An 18,153-nucleotide genomic window follows, 5' to 3' on the forward strand; every position below is an offset into this window, starting at 1 on the left:
TCCAGGGGGTGCTGTGATCTGACCCACTGGTCCTGAGCAGGAGGGACCAAAGAGCATGGCAGAGCTGCCTGTGCTAACCCAGGTGCTCTCCTCCCCAGCTGGCCCTGGGTAAATCTCTCCCCTGCTTCAGACAGAAGATGTCTCGGTGTAATTGCAAGATCAACAAGTGGGAGTTTATCTGTTGGCTGCCCTGGGCAGGAGAACAAGCTGCTAATGGTTTGGTGTCTGCCAGTGGTTTGATGTCTGCCAGTGGTTTGGTGTCTGCTTGCTCTGCGTGAAAACAGCCCTGAGATGTCCCAACCAGTAGTCCACAGGCTGCTGATCTGGGCTCCCAGCTGGCTTGTATTTGTGCTCCCCAGGCACCCCATTGCAGCCCTGGCTCCACTGGCACCCCAGCTCACCCTGGCCATGGTGGCATCCCTGTCACAATGCCACACCAAGGTCTCTGCCTTTGGACAGACTAGTGAGAGTTTGCTGTTCACGTTTGAGCAGTACAAGGGATCCCCAGAGCTCTGACTTACAGAGCACCTCCAACAAGCTCTTCTGTCCTGAGGCTGCAGATCTGCTGAGAGAAGCTGAGCACAGGGGAAAGCCCCTGGGACTGGTGAGGAACAATCCTGTGCTGCAGAGCAAGAAGTCCCCTGGGCTGGGCTCCCAAGAGAGCCACAGCTCTCCTCACTTCTGAGCCAGTGGCTCTCCCTCTGGAGACATCCTCAGCCGAAAATTGTTTTTATGATGTGTGCACTGGGATCAGGATGCTAAGGTAGAACATGGCCCCTTCCATGGCCCCGTCCCAGGGACCTCCATCCCCATCCTGGCTGGGCCACAGTGATCCCTTTGATTAGATAAATGCTGCAGACACCAGGTCAAATATGTGCAGGACTTGCTACAGCGTCTGGTGCAATATCCTAACAGCAGGGCCCATTCTGCTCTGCTCAGCACAACAAACCTTCAGGGCCTGCTGAGCAAGGAGGGCTGCAAAGGCCATTTGCTCCCCAGGCAGGAAGGATTAAAAGGGCCAGGAATAGAACTGGGAGAGGAGATGCACGCGGGAGAGGGGCAGATAAGGGGCAGGGAAGTTTGGAGAGCCTTAGGTGGCTCACGAGGCCAGGGCTCATGATGGCACTTGTGTCCTCACTACCAGCGTCCTCCATCTATTACCAGTGCCCCCTCCCAGTTCCCTTGTCTTGGCATGGAGGTTGAGGACTGTACCAGTGAGGGCCACCCTGCATTTCCTTTGCCCCCAGGATGGACTCATGATGGAAAGGTGCCGCCTGCTCCCCAGCCATGGTCTGCTGCTGAGGCTGATGTCTGCCTGGAGATGTTCTGCCTGACATCCCTGCCTGGTGGCTTTTGGGACAGCTTGCCAAGGGAGTCATGGCTTGTGCTAGCCAACACTGTGGCTGGTTGAGGTTAGAGATGCTCAAGCTGGCTGGGCTGATCCAAACACTGCTGTCCTACAGAAGACATTCTGCCATTTTTATTCCAGACTGAGACAGCCTGTAGCTGGCAAACACCCACTGGAGGGCAAAGGCTGCTCCCAAACCAGGTGCTCAGCTTTCAGGCCCTCTCCTTTCTCCTCCTGTCCCCATTTTCAAGGCCCTCCAGCCATCATTTCCTATACCAGGGGATGTCTGTGAAGGAGACCATGACAGCTCCAGGGCATGAAATGTTCTGTGCCAAGTGATTATTTCATTTTCCTCTGTTGAGCAGTGAATCCTTTCCCACACTGGCACATAATGGCATTCAATCTGCCTTATCTGTACACCCCTGACTGGCAAATCCAACCAAAGCAAGAGGGGATTCTCCCCAAATCAGATCTGTGCTTCTCAGTGCACAGGGATGGGGAGCGAGCAGTCTGGGTCAGGACACCATCAGCTGCTCTGCCTGCTGGTTCTGACAGGAGGTGAGCAGAGCCCTCTCACAGTGCTCCTCCTGCCCTTCTTAAATGGGGTGTTATAGGATCAAAGGATAATTGAGGCTGGAAAGGACCTTGGGGTCTCTGCTCCAAACTCATTCTGGAAACAGAGCCAGCTGGGAGAGCAGTGTGGGGTGCTTAGGGATTTTCTTGTCAGGCCTTGAACACCTCCAAAGAGGGAGCCTGCACAGCCTCTCTAGGCAGGGCTTCACTATCCTTATAGGGTCTAAGTTTCTCCTTAGGCATTGTCTGAACTTCTCTCCAATTTTTATGCCCATTGATCTCCTTCTGTCATGCACCCTGTGAGGAGCCTGGCTCCAGCTTCTTAGTAGCCCCGTGTGGGTTATGCTCCTGCAGTTTCTGCTGGCTCATTTCTCCAGCCTGCCACAGGACAGCAGCTCTATGCTCCAGTGCATCAACTGCACTGCCCAGTCTAGGATCACCTGCAGACTTTCAGAGCATGGACAAGCAGTCAGGCTGCAGCTGAGAGCCTGGGGCCCTTCTGCCATTTGCATTTCCCTCTCACAGCTCTGAACTCCCAAGAGATGCCCAGCAGAAATGCTGCTACCCGGAGCCAGCAGGACCAACCTCACCTTACATCAGTGATGCCACCACTGCCCGTTGCAACCTCCACTCCAGATCAGCTCCTCCAAGGCCACTGTGGCTTGGAGTGGCTTTTCCTTGGCGTGCCAGTGAGGTGAGGTGAGGATCAACTCAGGTCTGAAACCCCTCCTGAGCAGGAAAGCTCCAGAGCTAGGGCCCTTGCTCAGCCTGCCAGCATTTGGCCAGGCGAGCTGGGAGGGGAGACGAAAGCGCACGACAGAGACCAAAAACCCCAGGGGAACGTTCCCAGTGCGGTCATCTCCACAACTTGCAAAGCTCCCTTCTGCCTTTTTTTTTCCCCCCTTTCTTTCCTTTCCTTTTTTTTTTTTTTTTTTGGTTTCCCCTTTGCAATTTCAAATTCCAGTTTGTGGCCAAAGTCCTGCCTATCTGAGAATATAGATCTCCGACCACTGACCAAACTCCACTCCAAGCAGTCCCGAGGGCTGCTCTTTCCCCTTGCCCACAGATGCCTCCACTTCAGTCCCTGGAGCTGCCAGGAGCAGGCCACAGCTTGTGCAGCGGAGCCCAAAGTGGATTTTCCACCTCGCAGCCTCCATGTCGACAGCTCCCTTTCTGCACGCGGAAGGGGAAGGACCGTTGGGAATAACCAGGTAGGAGCCTGCAATTTCTTTGGGCAGACACTGCAGGCAGAAAAGGAGAAGGAGAGACAAGGGCTTCCATTGTGCTTGTACCAGCAATTTGAGCTCCTCGTTTGAATTAGGGGAAGGGGGGAAAGGCAGCTTCGGAGGGGCTGGAAAATGAGAGGAAAGGAGCTGGTGAAGGCAGAGCCTCTCCGCGTGGTTAACTGATAACTCCAATCTGCCTCTTCTCTCTCATCTTTTCTGATTCTCCTGATTAAGCTCAACCTATTCTCATGCTAATCATTTCTTGACCTGTTTATTCTGCATTAAAAAATTAACAGGGAGCAGTTTACTGCATGACCTGCTCACACACAACGGCCACAGATTAGCGGGCAGGCTCTAAGCCTCTGTGCAAGGCTCGGGGTCCAGCAGGCAGCCTGCACAGCTCCAGGATGAGCTCTTTTCCTGTTTTTAAAGAGCAGCTCTTTCTAGAGTCAACAGAAATCCCCCTCCCTTCGTGCCTTAGGTATATTTGCTCTGGGGCTATTTCCAAACGGGGAAGATAAAGCCAAGGGCTCGTGTTTTGTCAGACTTTTTGTAAACAGGGATATTTAGGCCAGGCTGTCAAACCCCTCTGCCTCCTGCCTCTGTGTGTGCCAGGGCTTGGCAGCAGAGCTGCCCCTGCCTCAGGGACCGGCTTCAAGGAGTTTGGCAGGGCCTGGAGCGCCGCAGGTCAGAGGGGCTGAAGCAAGCCCCTTGCTGAAGCGGTGGAGCTTTGCCTCCGCTGTGGGCAATCACATGAGGGACACGCAGATGGGAGTCTCCCCCTGTGTCCCTCCCCAGGATGTCCCCAGCAGCAGAGAGAAGTGTCCAGGAAAACTGATGGTTCAGCAGAAGTTGTTTAGGGTCTGTTTGCCCCTGGCCAGCTGCAGGCAGCATGTCCCTGCCCTGGCAAAACACTTTGTGGAGGTGAACCAGAAAAATCCACCGCCTCCAACCAGGGAGGTGGGTCAGAAAGGTCCAGCCCTGAGAGGCAGGAGGTGACCACAGCCACGTGCCAGACCCATGCCCAGGGGAAGAGCAACATTTCACCATCCTGTTCAACAACGAACCGCTCTGGGTGATTTACAGGTTGGGACAGATGCTGTTTGGAGCTGGACATGATGCCTGGGACAGGTGGTGCCTGGGCAGATGCTGGACACTGTCACTGGTGAGCTTGTAACATGTAGTGGCATCCTGGGCTGCCTGGCACAGCTGAGGGTGGCAGAAACAGCTTCACCACAACCTCAGGCTATTGATTTCTCACCAGTGCCAAAGTTATCAGAAAGTAGCCATACCAACCCAAACTATCCAGGCCCTCAGGCCATAAAATCACCACATGGAGGATCAAGGCAGGTTTTGGACATGGGAAAAAGACACTTCAAAGGAGCTAGCAGACTAGGCTTGAACTCCTTTCCAAAAGCAACATGTGCAGTTCAGCCAGCACTGGGGTGGATGTTGGATACAATTGCTGCAGCTAAAATAAATCTAACTGCTGTGCAAAAATGGCAGGGAAAGGGCTGCAAGCATGAGGACAGGCAGATACTGCTCCAGGATAACACTGTGTCTGCCTCTCAGCCTGGGACCAGAGAGGGGTTTATTATCCTGCCCGGCAAAAGTGCTTGAGGAAGTCATTATTAGTACCCTTGGGAGCTGCTGTTCTGCAAGGACAGTGAGTCTGAGGTGTTCTCAGAAGAGTAGCTGTGCCTGAGGACACCAGAGCATGGTGTGTGCTTGCTTGCACTGCCTGCATTGCAGCCCTCAGAGACAGCATCTGGGAATCTAGGAGCCTCGGGTCAGCACTTGTGACGGGAAGTCTGGCTGCTGTGGTTTTATGCAACATCATGCAATGAGCCCAAGACCAAACAAAGGAGAGGACCCTGTTAGATTCATCTTCGTCCATCACAGCACAGGCTGCAACTTGGACCAAGCTGCAGCTCCCACTGCCAATTCTACTTGCCCCACTGAACTCCCTGTGCTGCAAGCTTTGCCCTCCATGCAGACCCCAACCCAATGCAGACCTAGGCACTTCCCAGTGCAGAACTCTCCTGCCTGTTTGGGAGGAAATCCAAAAAAGCTCTGGCTTGGCCACATGCCACAGTCACTGTCTGCACTGGCAGATGCTCAGCTCAAATCCAGCAGCTTAGGTCCTGTTTAAGAGGGGAAGCAGCAGCTCTGGAGTGAGGGTCTGCTGCCAGCAGCGAACACCTGTTGCTTTCCATGCCTCACCAGCTCACACATTTTGAATGGCACAGATCTCAGCAGCTCACATCTGGAGCTGGGGAGAACTTGTTTAGCAGGTGGATGTGATCCCTTTGGAACTGAAGTAATCCTGCAGCTTCCCAGGAGGAAGATCCCTACCGAGCTCACAGTTTGGCAAGCAAGTCTCTGCCTTCACCCCCGCCAGCTGTCTCCAGGGCTTTCGGGTTTCATTGACTTTTTGCATTCATTGCACACAGAGAGAGCAGCCCCTGGATCGTTCCAGCTGGTGGAGCAATAGGTGGAGGAGGAGAACAGCCAAAATCAACAGTTTTGCTTTTTTAAAACTGTCTTTTCTCTGTTTTGCAAAGGTGAACACACCAGAGAGCAGCTGGGAGCAACCTACCATCCCTGCCGGGGCTCCCAGGTTCAGCCCTCACTAGAAACCAAGGCAAAAGACAGCCGAGCTGCTGGGGTTGTGGGGGCAGAGTTGCACTGGGGCAAGGGTGGCAGGAGATAGTCTAAGCCTGTGTCCCCAGAGGAGGAAAAGTCAAGGGCAAAAAACATCTCCCTAAATCCAGCAGCCATGGGCTGCTCTCCTGCCCCAGGCTGGCTGGCAAAATCAGCCCTGGCTGGGGAGCTGGAGTCTGGGAGAGAACCTCAGGAAAGGGCCATAAGTGTGTGTGACAGGAGGCAGCAGGAGGAGAGGGGAAGGCTGCTGTAGGTGGGAGAACCAGGTCTGATCTGGGCAGGCTGGCCATGGAGTGAAGAGGAGGTGGCAAGTTAAAGTTTGAGCGATCCTGGTTTCTGGAGTCAGAGGGAAACAAGTTAATGCAGGATGATTTTGTGCAGAGTGCCCCAAGAGCCACGCTTGTCCCCAGTGCCCTCAGTCACCAGAGCACAGCAAGTGCCAGAGAGGTTAAGTGGGAGCAAAACAGCACTCAGGAACTCCAGATCCACAGCAGCTTTGCACCCCTGCAGTCCATCCATGGGCACCAGGACACTGCTTGTGGAACAGAACCACCCTGCCCCCTGCCCCAGAAACAAAAAAGCACAGCAGAAAGCAAAGGTATGGGGAAAAAGAAAAGGTTCCAGCTGCACTGAAATCAGGAATTCCAGCAAGCTGCAATGCAGCTGGGCCTGTCCTGAAGCTTTCTACAGGTGAGGTTTGCTGCACGGGGGACAGCAAGGGGGAGGCCACCACATGTCTCCAGAGTCCCACAGACCCACGGCCAGGACGCTGCAGTGCCAGCTGCCTGGCTCCCGGTAACAAACAACACAGCAAGCTGCTAATGAGCCTTTGAGTATCTGCCCTGTGGCTGCAATCAGGAGAAGTAATTATCTGCCCCTCTCCACTCCTGCGAGGCCAAGTGCCATTGGCCTCTGCTATCATAAAGAGATTAAAGTATATGATGACCATAAAGGAGCTGACTCGAGGAAATGAGCCACTTCTAGTAACCCATCCCGGGCTGCTGCAGCCATGAACTTTCCTATACCAGTGGCCAGCTGATAAAGAGCACAGGAATCTGCTGGGAGCAACTCCCAGCACGTGGCTCCCTGTGGCTTGAGGAGCCCATCCCACGGGATGGTGGCTCAGGGTGCAGGCTGCCCGTGAACCCCACCGCCAGTGCAAGCTCTGCATGCAGGCAACGGCTCAAGCAAGAGGAGCCCCAGGGGGTTTGCTGTGCCCTGAGGTCCAGCAGAGGCTGGCAGGGTGGTTTGTGGGTGAGGTTCTGTGAGCTGCAGCGGTGCAGGGCTTGGGATGCTCAAAACTTCTCTGAGTGCCTGCAACCCCCCTGCAGCACCCTGAGTCTCCCTGCTGCCTCCCCTCTACACCCTGTGGGTGCTGGGGCCTAGGGTCTGAGCACAGAGGTGGGAGACCAGCACTGGAGGGGGCTGAGAAGGGGAAGCAGCTCTATGCAGTGGATGAGGTCTGCATTGGAAGTATTTTTCTCTTGGTTGTTTTTAAGCTTTCAGGATGAGGGCTGGGTAAGTCCATCTGCAGAACTCTGGCTGAGAAGCAGGCAGCAAAGAGAGACCAGAACCAGGGCTTGTGCTGCATGTGGGCAGGATCTGTCCCAGGCCTGCCAAAGCTGCAGTGCTGGGCAGTGAGGCCAAACACTGGAATTGGGCTGAGAATTCACTTCCCAAACGGTGCAGGCAGGCCCAGGAGTCACAGCACCTGCTCCACCATGCCCCTCACACTGGGGTACCTCTCTTCAAGCCCTAGAACAGAGCCTGGGGACATCAGCCATCACCACCCACAAACATGCCACATTCACCCTGCATGGAGCAAACCACAAAGCAGAGAGATGGAGGTCCCCTCAATGCCAACCAGACAGATGTGGGGGAGGAGCATATGGCTTCTCCAAACCCCCACCGGAGACCCCGGGGGTGCCCCTCATTCACAAACCCTCTGCAGCGCTGCCTGCACAGCTGCGAGTGCCAGGGGAGCATGGGGAGTACCTGCTGTGTCCTGGAGCAGGTCGTATCTGCTGCCATTCATCTTCCAGGGGTGCTCAGCTCCAGGGGCAGAGCTAGGGAAGTCTCACCCTTGGATGGGGCTGTCCAGCCAGCAAACCCCCCACGGGCTGCGGGGCACGAGCCATGCCCAGGAGCTGGCTGCGGCACGGTGGCAGGGCCCAGCTAATCCCTTAATGCTGGTCACAATGAGATTTGATGGGGAGCAGGAGGCTGTGCTGCAGAGCTGCAGGTTTTAAAGGTTTCTGGCCACTGCCTGGAGAGGGATTATAAGGTGGCTCTGGATTTGTACCCCACTGCCGGTGCCCGCAGCAATGCCCGCTGCTTTCTGGGCCACCTTTCTGGGGTGCCCTCATCCTGGCCTCTGGCCTGGCTCTGCATTTCTGTGGAGCAGGGGATGCCTGACTGAGCACAGAGCTCTAGAGCCTGCTCCAGAAGATGTGCCTGGGAGTTTAACAGCAGGAGTGGGACAACTGGGACAATCCAGGACAAAGGAGGGCAGCAGGCAGGGAGCTGCAGTCATGCTGATGCTTCCCCACCTCACAGAATCACACAGAATTATTGAGGCTGGAATAAACCCCTGAGATCACCAAGTCCAGCCTAACACCACCACATTGACCAGACCATGGCACTAAGTGCCACATCCAATCTTTCCTTAAATAGCTCCAGGGATGGTGACTCCACCACCTCCCTGGGCAGCCCATTCCACAGTCTCATTTCCCTTTCCATCAGGAAGTGCTTCCTAACATCCAACCTAAACCTGCCCTGGCACAGCTTCAGGCCGTGCCCTCTCATGTTGTCACAAGTTGCCTGAGAGAAGAGCCTGACCCTCACCTGACTACAGTTTCCTTCAGAGTGTGATAAGGTCCTCTCTGAGTCTCCTCTTCTCCAGGCTGAACACCCCCAGCTCCCTCAGCCTCTCCTCATCAGACCTTCCCTCCAGCCCCTTCCCCAGTCTCGTGGCTCTCCTCTGGACCTGCTCCAGCACCTCAAGAACTTTCTTGCCGTGAAGGTCCCAGAGCTGCACACAGTGCTTGAGGTGAGGCCACACCAGTGCTGAGCACAGGGACAGAATTACATCCCTGGTCCTGCTGGCCACACTATTCCTGATCCAGGCCAGGATGCCATTGGCCTTCTGTGCCAGCTGGGCACACTGCTGGCTCATGTTCTGCTGGTTATCAACCAGCACTCCCAGGTCCCTCAGGTCCCTCCCAGATTGTTCTCCAGCCACTCATCCCCAATCTGTAGCACTGCAACCTTGAGCCTTGTGTCCTGCAGACCTCAGAGAGCAGCTCCAGTGGCTCAAACCACCCTGAAGTTATTGCTGCCACTCACTCTGCCACAGATCCCTGGGTGCTTGCCCGAGCTGTACCAGTGGTCTCCTTTCCCCATCGTTTCCTGACGAAGCTGGGAAACTCTCAGGGCTGAGATTTCTTCACTGCTGGCACACATTGGTGCCATCAGTGGGGAATCCAGGAGCCTCCATGGCCTAGGCTGTTATGGGGTGCTCCAAACCCCGCTTCCCCCACCTCCATCAGGGAAGGTTGACCTGGCTGAGCCTGCTCGCCCCCGGGGCAGGACCTGCTCCTGTTCACAAGCCGTGGTGGCTGCAAGTGAGAGGCCACACAGCTGCTGGATGGGGACCTGCCACATGGGCAGGGCTTTTCCCCATGGAACAGTTCTATGTGCCCCAGTACTGCCCTATGCATTAACCTGACACCCTGCCCAGCCTCACCACCCGTGGTCCAGTTTCTTTGGGTGATGTTGGTACCACGGAATCCTCTTCCCAGCTAATCAAAACACAGGCATTTTGGCTGGCCCCTTGCACTGCAGCCAGGTCAAGGCAAGCCCAGAGGGAGGAAGAGGGATTTTCCAGGTGTCAGACTACAAGAAGCCCCTCTCTGCCACCACAGGGCCACACTCTGGGTTTGTTTCTGGAGCTGCTGTGCACTCTCCTGTTGATTGCACTGGCACCAGTCCAGAGGGGAGCACGGAGGCTGCAGAGCACTGAGCCTTCTGCAGTGTGTGCTGGCACGTGTGGCCCTGCTTAGCCCAGAGGAGGAAAAGTAGGTGAGAGATTAGAGTGGCACTTCACTGGCTTTTCACAGACACCCAGCAAGGAGTTGAGTGCTGAAAGGGAGACCTGGGCCCCTTTGCAGTGCTGCATGGCCATGACCCTAGTCATGGCCTCGCCAGTCTCTGCACCTGGAGGAACTCCAGGCCAAGCCCGTCTGAAGCTCCAATTTTCCTGCTCTCTCCTTCCTCCTCAGATGGCTTTCTTCTCACCAAGCCTGCCTTTCCTGTCTGTGTGCCAAGAAGGGAAGAAAGAGACTTTTCTGCCCTTCAGAGATGCTGCACTCCGAGCACCATCCTGAAGGCACAGCAGCGGGAAACCATTCCTGAACCGCTCCTGTCGCGTTCCTGTGAGCCTCTGCTGCTGCCTGGGGTGCATTCAATCAGCTTGGAGATGACAGCTGCCAGCAGCTTCCAGGAGGCTCCTGCTGGGCTCGGAGTGGGAGATGAGCTGCGGGGAAGGGGCGCGGCGGTGACGGCGCAGATGCCAGCATGGCCGTGGGCGGCAGGGAGCGGCAGGGAGGGCAGGGCCGGCTCTGAACTCTGCGTAACCCGGGGCCGGTTCCCTCCCCGCTCTGCTTCCGCGGCAGCGCTAACGCCTCGCACGGGGGACACACCCAGGGCGACAGATTTCCCCCGGCTGGTCGCAGTCCCCTGGCAGAGGCGCTGTGGCTGAAGGTGAGGGCAGCACCCAGCTCTCTTTCCACCAGGGTGCCCCCCTGGTGGCAAAGCCACCATCTCCATCCCACCACCGTTTAATCCTTGAAGGCAGCAGACTCCAGGCAGAGGAGCAGCCAGGACTGTGGATCTGAAGCACATCTCATTGTCCTTCTGTTCCTCTTGCTTCCTTATTCAACTTATTCATTTCCTGGTGCCACCTTTGCCCTGCTGACACCAGGCTCTCCATTCAGAGTGGTTTCCTCAGGTGCCCGTTGGTGCCTTCTCTGTTTCTCCCTGCCGGGACACCCCGACCTGGCTGAGCCTGCTCGCCCCCGGGGCAGGACCTGCTCCTGTTCACAAGCCGTGGTGGCTGCGAGTGAGAGGCCACACAGCTGCTGGATGGGGACCTGCCACATGGGCAGGGCTTTTCCCCACGGAACAGTTCTGTGTGCCCCAGTACTGCCCTATGCATTAACCTGACACCCTGCCCAGCCTCACCACCCGTGGTCCAGTTTCTTTGGGTGATGTTGGTACCACGGAATCCTCTTCCCAGCCTGAGCTGCTGTTTACCACTGGGACAGTAGGGTAGACACAGTGATGGGCAGGACTTACCCAGACAGCTGGAAACCAGGGCAGGCTGGCACATGGGAGATGATCAACAGCAGCTTTTTATCATGGGGCAGCAGAGCTTTGTGGACTGTGCCCAAAGTGCTGAGCCTTCCCTGGGAGCAGGAGGAGAGAGAAGTGGCCAAGCAGGGCAGGGGCAGCTGGGCTGGACAGCCTCTGTGAGCAGGGCTGGGCCACAGTGGCTGTGGGTTGTGTGTTGGCAAACAGGCTGAGAGGGCTCAGCTGTTGATCCTGGCCCGTAAAAGTGCTGTGGCACTTGCTCAGGTTTGTGCAGGTTTTACAGCTCTTGTTCTGAGAAGTGCCATGTGTTTGGTTTTGCTCCTTCCCTCAGCTCTGTCTGTTGACATTGGCTGTCCTGGGCAGAGGCATGCCAGGAAGCTGCCTGTGCTGCTCTCCCGGCGCTTCCCAACTTCCCAGGCTGTTGCCCATGAGGCCTCATGTGCACCTATGGCCAGCCTGGGTTTCTGGTGCAGAGGCAGCTGAAAGGTGCCCACTGCTCCCATGCTGGGGTTCAGGTGCCCCACACTCAGAGGCAGGATCTGAGCCACCCCCCCTGGCAGGTGAGTTCTGGCAAAGCCACGGGGAAGGTGCTGCCCTGGCAGACTGAGGTGGAATGGGTAAAGCCAGAGGTCAGTAGGTCTGCCATGAACATTGGGGTGTCAAAACAGTCTGGCTGTCCAGAGAGGCAAAAGGTGCCAGGGCTCCCAGAGTACCACTGCAGAAGAGATGGCCCACATGATCATAGAATCATAGAATCAATAATGTTGGAAAAGACCTCAAAGATCATCAAGTCCAACCTGGCACCCAAGACCTCATGACTACTAGACCATGGCACCAAGTGCCACATCCAATCCCCTCTTGAACACCTCCAGGGATGGTGACTCCACCACCTCCCTGGGCAGCACATCCCAATGGCTAACAGCTCTCTCTGTGAAGAACTTTCTCCTCACCTTGAGTCTAAACCTCCCCTGGTGCAGCTTGAGACTGTGTCCTCTTGTTCTGGTGCTGGTTGCCTGGGAGAAGATGCCCGTGGCAGGAGGCACACAGCACTGCCCAGTCCTCAGCTCCAGTCCTCTTCCCAACAGAAGGTGCCAGCACTTGCTGAGTCCCTAGGGACACCTTGGGGTTGGGCTCAGAGGGCTTGAGCCCATGGTGATGGTCTCCATCCACCCCTTAGAATCAGGGATGCTGGTACCACTGGGATGCAGCTGGAGTCCTTCCAGAGGCTGCAGCATTTTGGGACAGACCTTCTGGCCCAGCCCTGCAGAACCTTCAGCTTTTTGGAGACAGGATCTGTTTGCTCCTTCACTGCTGGTGCCTTTCCACAGCCGCTTGCTCTGCATGGAGGGGCTCCTCTCACACCTTCAGTGCATCATCCCGAGTCCAACATTATTTTTGGAGGCACTTCCTGAAGGGATTTGCTGAGTAATTTCTGTTGATGCTCAGGGCGAAGCTTGGACAGGAGCCATTCCTTGGAGCAGTGGCTTTGCTCAGAGGCCCCAGGGGGAGTGTGGTGCCTCTGCCCAGCACGGGTGAGCCAGCACCCTGGGTTCACCATGCAGCCACTACCTTGAAATTTGCCTTCTGAGAAAATTCTGCAACATTTGCCATTGCCACAAGCACCTCTGCCAGGAGCCTTGTTTGCTTGAATATTTGAGGCAAGCAAACAGAGAAGGAGCCTGAACACAAACAGTCATGCCCTTTTGTTTTGTTTTGTTTTGTTTTTCAGTCTTTGCCCTGTTCTAACCCCCAGCCTGCCAGCAAAGACACTTGCAGGTGTGTCCCCCCTGCCCAGTGTGCCCCCCTGGCTCTGTCCTATGTGCTGACCTTGGTCCCACTGCACATGCTGGTGTATTAAAAAGCCAATTGCCTGGCCCATGCTGCCTGCAGGACCACCACCACCACCACTCACTTCCAATAAATATTTCAATAAGAAATGTCAGCAGAGGAGTAGCAGAGCCTGGCAGCCCGACACCTGCCCTGCACAGCACCACAGCAGCTCTGGGAGACTCCTAAAACCTTTCCTAGCCTCCTGCTGCTCACTTTCAACAGCTGGAGCTCACAGTGTGCTGCCAGCAGCCCCCTGTGCTCACTGCCATCGTGTTTGCTCCCTGGGCACTGCCAGCAGCCCCCTGTGCTCACTGCCATCGTGTTTCCTCTCTGGGTAGTGCCAGCAGCCTTCTGTGCTTGCTGCCATTGCATTTCCAAGGGAAGCCACAGCCAAGGGTGTGCTGCCAGCCCAGTCAGCAAGGTGGCTGCCCTGGCAGGGGGGAAGTCACAGCCCTGTGGCCAAGCACAGGTGGCCTGTGACACTGAAGCCCTCCATGATGGGGGGAGCATCCCCAGCTCTTCCACAAGGAAACCTCCACTGTGCACCAGCAGACAGCTCTCAGGATCAAGCCAGGGTGGCTAAAGCAGTGGTTGCCCCTTTTGCATCCCAGTGCTCACTCCTGGGTGCAGCAAGACTGCTCAGCTGCCTGCTGCCCTGCTAAGTGCTGACCCTGCCAGCAGTGTTACAGCCACCCCCAGCAGGGACAGTGGGAGTGGGGACAGGGAAGGAAGCTCTCCTGGGTGTCCTCACACCTGCCAATCCCCAACAATCTCTGGGCCATGGACACAGCACAAGGAACAGAGGAATGCAGCTGACAGGACACATCAAGGTGGCAAAGCTCAGTTTGGGTCATATCTAGGGGAGAGGTGTGAAAACTGAGGTCTGTTTGGCAAAGGAAAGTAATTGCTGCACAGTGACAAGTAAAATTGCTCAGGAGTTCTGCCTCCTCTTACGTTCTTCAGCTGGAACTGCTGACATCTGAGCACAGCACCTCGGCAGCTCTGATGTCCTGCATTTTCCAGCGGCTTCCCAAAGCTGCTTTGCTGAGCTGGCCCTGGTCATGCACCAGTCCCTGCAGGAACCACCAGCCCCGGGGATCCCCCTGCTCCAAGAGCTGCTTCTGCAACGTGGAGACCCGGTGCTGCTCGGGCTGGGACTGAGGGCAAGGACCCAGACTGTGCCCAAGTCTTGTTGGGAGGATAAAGCTGAAGCCAGGGACTCCCCCACACCGTCACCTCCTCTCTGCCCTCCAGAGGAGCATCCCCTCACCCCATCTCCATCCCTGACCTACTCACACACCCATCTGCAGCCTCCTCCAGAGATTTAGCTCCAACATGCCCAGAGGAGCCCTTTCCAGCAAACAGCCCATCCTCAGCAGCTGCTGGTGAGGATGCTGAAGTTGTCCCTAGCCCTGCAGCTCTCCAGGAGCTGTGGCATCACTCCCTTCTCACCCAGGAACCCACACATGGCTCTGGGGTCAGGACAACTTTGTCACAAGGCCTTTACACAAACTATAGAGAAATTCTTGCCCCCAAAGTATTGGGGTGAATGCTGGGGCCAGTGTGGGGCAGGGGTGGATGGGGAGGGTTGCAGTGCTACAGCAAGGCAATGCTCTACGCTACCCTTACTGATGGCACCACTGTGAAGAGCAGGTGAGACCTGCTGACTGTCCCAAGGCCCAGCTGCCCCCTGAGGATGGATTCCTGGCTTCAGAGGGGTGCTGAAATGCTGAAGCCCCTGAGATGCTGAAGCCCCTGAGATGGGAGGGGAGGTGGAAAAACCAGAACCTCTTTCACCTATCAAAGGAAGAGGAAAATATCTGCATAGCCCCTCCAAGGCTGCAGGCTTGTCTGGTGGAACCTGATGTGCATTCACTGGCTGAGCCCCAGCAATGCCAGGGCAATGCCAACTGGGGTGGCCTGTCCTGCCAAGAGCTGCAGTGGCAGTGCTGGTGGGTGCAGTTGGGGCTCAGCACCAATGCTCCTGCATGGAGCACTCCCATTGCTTTGCAAGGGGATCAATTCCAGTGACCCTGGGAAGGGTTCAGCCACCACTTTGCCATCTGCCCCATGGTGCATCCCAGCTGCTGTGCCCAACCTGCTGCCCAGCTCCAGCCCCATGGCACTGCAGGCTCCCAGGGAAACCAGTTGCTGCCTGGTCCTCCATCCCTGCCAGCCCTTCCTCTCCTCTATTTGGATAACTTTTTCACCTGTTTCATTTATGAGGACTCCCCTCACTCTGCCAACACTCTGCATTTCCTCTTGGTCTGGGAGGCCCATCTCACTTTTCTATTCTTATTATTTTTCTCTCTCCCCCTTGCAAGGCCCCAGGTTCAGCAGCCCAGCCTCACAACAGGCTGGCAGGCAGTGGCTGCTGGCTGCAGCAAGCTTTGTTTTGCCACAGGAGCAGATGGGGAAAGCAGCCACAGGTGGGATGTGCAGTGAGTCTTCCCCAGACAGACAGTTCTGCCTGCATCTGCCCCAGCTCAGTTGCATCTCTCCAAGTTCTGCCTGCATCTGTCCCAGCTCAGTTGCATCTGCCCCACTTCTGCCTACATCTGCCCCAGTTCTGCCTGCACCTGTCCCAGTTCTGCCTGCATCTGCCCCAGCTCTGCACACTGACCCTCAGGCTGAAAAACTAGGAGAAAATTAGAATTAAATACAAGAATTCTGGGAGAAGTTCATGACAGAAGGCTTTGCCTGCACATGTGCCAGGGCTGCCAAGCAGCTGCTGGCATTAGAGCCAGCTGCAAGTGGGCAGAAGTTAATTGTAAGTGATTAGAGGGCTCGTCCAGTTCTTTGGGTTACATTTGTCAGGCAAAGCCTGCAGCTCACTGCATAAATGAGGCTGGCCTTGCATGCTGGGACACAGCAGGACACAGACACCTTGGATTTAGGGACACCCAGACCCAGCCACTCCACACTGCTGTGCCTCCCAGGTGATGGGAATGTCACTTGAGCCCCTCTTTCACCTGCAGCGAGGCTCAAGGCAGTCCCTGGGAGCTTGGTGATCTCCTCTCCAGCAGCAGAGAGGGAGGAATGTCCCTTCCTGCACAGCAACCACCTCGGGGCTTCATCACTGCAGCATGGATGCCCAGCACAAGAGCAGGTTAAAGCTGGAGGTGGAACCTGTAGGAGGCACCTGTAGGAGGCACCTGTAGGAGGCTGTAGACCTGGAGCAAGAGAAGCCACCACCCACAACAGGACCATAAAGAGGTGGCCTGGAAGCCCCACAAGCCCTCCTGGTGCCTGGCTGGAGTACAGTTGGCAGCTGGAGCAGGGGTTGATGAGGCTGCAAGAGTCTGTGAGTGAGGTGTGGTAAAGGGGAAGAGGAGCAAGATGTGGATAACACAGCAAGGAGAGACAAGGCAGCACCATGAAGAACCACAGGATGTGATAAGAGCCACACAAAGTGATGGAGGGTCAGTGGAAGGGATGAATAGTCCCAAGGAAGTGATGAAGAGACAGAGAGAGTGATGGAGAGCCATGAGGATGTGATGAGGAACTTTGTGACTGACAGGCTCTCATCTGCTGAGGCCTCACTCCACACCCTGGCCATGTCCAGGGCACTGGGGTTGCAGATCACACAGGACCAAGCAGCCCCAGCTCCTCACTGTGCAGAGAAGCTGCAGCACAGGCATGGCTGGACCTGTCCCAAGGATAACAGCAGGCTCATGCCAGCCTGGGCAGGAGGACCCCATTCCCTGGTGCCCACACACATCTGTTGGCAGTGGGCATAACCAAAGAGCAGCAGTGTGGGGCTGCCCTGGCCTGGTATCCGATGTACCACGGAGGGAGTCTGGGCACAGGCCTGGCGGGCATCTCCCTGTGGCTGGGCAGCCCAACAGTGATGTGCTGCCTGATGGTCTGCACCACAGAACCTGGAGGCTGAGCACCCTGCCCAGCCATAGCCCAGCCTGGCCCCAGCCCACGGCGACAGCAGCAGTGCTGGCGAGTGCCTGCCCTGCCCTCACCTGCAGCCCAGGTGTGCCACGGGGCACCCGCAGCCTTTGCCTTGGGGCTGGCTGCGTGTCCCACAGCAGCAGCACTGTCAGCTCCTTTCTAAGCTGCTTTCACTTCTGCTGCCAGCCTGGCAGCAGCCCCTCTGCCAGCCGGCGGGGCAGCCCTGCTGCCCGGCACGTGCTGCCTTCTGCAGGCCTGCAGGAGGGCAAGAAGCGATGCCCAGGCGTGTCTTTAGAGCACATCGGGGACCCCTGTCCTGCCTCCAGCTTCAGCCTCTGCGGGTCCCTGGGCCGGCAGGGGGCTGCTGCCCGCTCCCAGCCCTGCTCCCCAGGGGGCGGCGCGGGCGTGGGGTCGCTGTACTCACCACACGGAGCCTCCATCCCAGCGCTCGGCTGCGTGCTTACAGTGACCATGGCGCGCCGGCCACTGCTAGGGGCACTTGGGGCCAACACCAGAGGAGCCAGAGGAGGGAAAAAGAGAAGTCTAAATAAATAAATAAAAATGTCTTTCCCTAAGGAACTGGGCGAAGGCAGGAGGCAGTGCGGTGAGGCAGGGCGAGGAAACCTGCCCCTCCTGTTATCTTATTGATTCGCTTAATCAGGGCTAATGTGGGTGGGGATGTTAAACAGTAACCAAGCTCTTATGGAAACCAATCTGCGAGGTGCCGTTGCTGTAGCTATAGTAACTGCTGCCAAGCTAGGAACTCAAACAGGGCTTTTACTGGACTCTGTTGGGGCTCCCATCTCCACCCGGTGTCAAGGCTAGGGCAGGCATGGGCCTGGGGTTCCCCCCCAGCTCCGTGGGGGAAAACAAGGTGGCCAGATCCTGCTCTACAGCACCACGGGTGCTGCCAGGTTTGATGCCATCACCCATCGCTGAGCCTGAGTGCAGGCCAGGAGCAAACAGTGCCTGGGAGGCTAGGGGCTGTGGGGGCTGACTTGGGTAGAGCAGAGCCCAGCCAAGGCATAAGGGGCAAAAGGTCCAGGTGATGAGCCAGGGCTTGTCGACTCTCCGCAGGACTGGAGGGGTCAGCTGGGGATGGAGCGCAGGGATGCAGCAGCAGGATGCAGGTTGGTGCCCTGAGTGCAGGCCCAGGGTGCAGGGTGCTGGCAGCTCCTCCCTCTTTCCTTCTGCTCCCTAGGCTGGGGAGACTGGCAAGGTGCTGAAGCTGCTCATGGA

Source organism: Dryobates pubescens, chromosome 26, assembly GCF_014839835.1.
Source record: "Dryobates pubescens isolate bDryPub1 chromosome 26, bDryPub1.pri, whole genome shotgun sequence".
In the NCBI taxonomy this organism is placed as follows: domain Eukaryota; kingdom Metazoa; phylum Chordata; class Aves; order Piciformes; family Picidae; genus Dryobates; species Dryobates pubescens.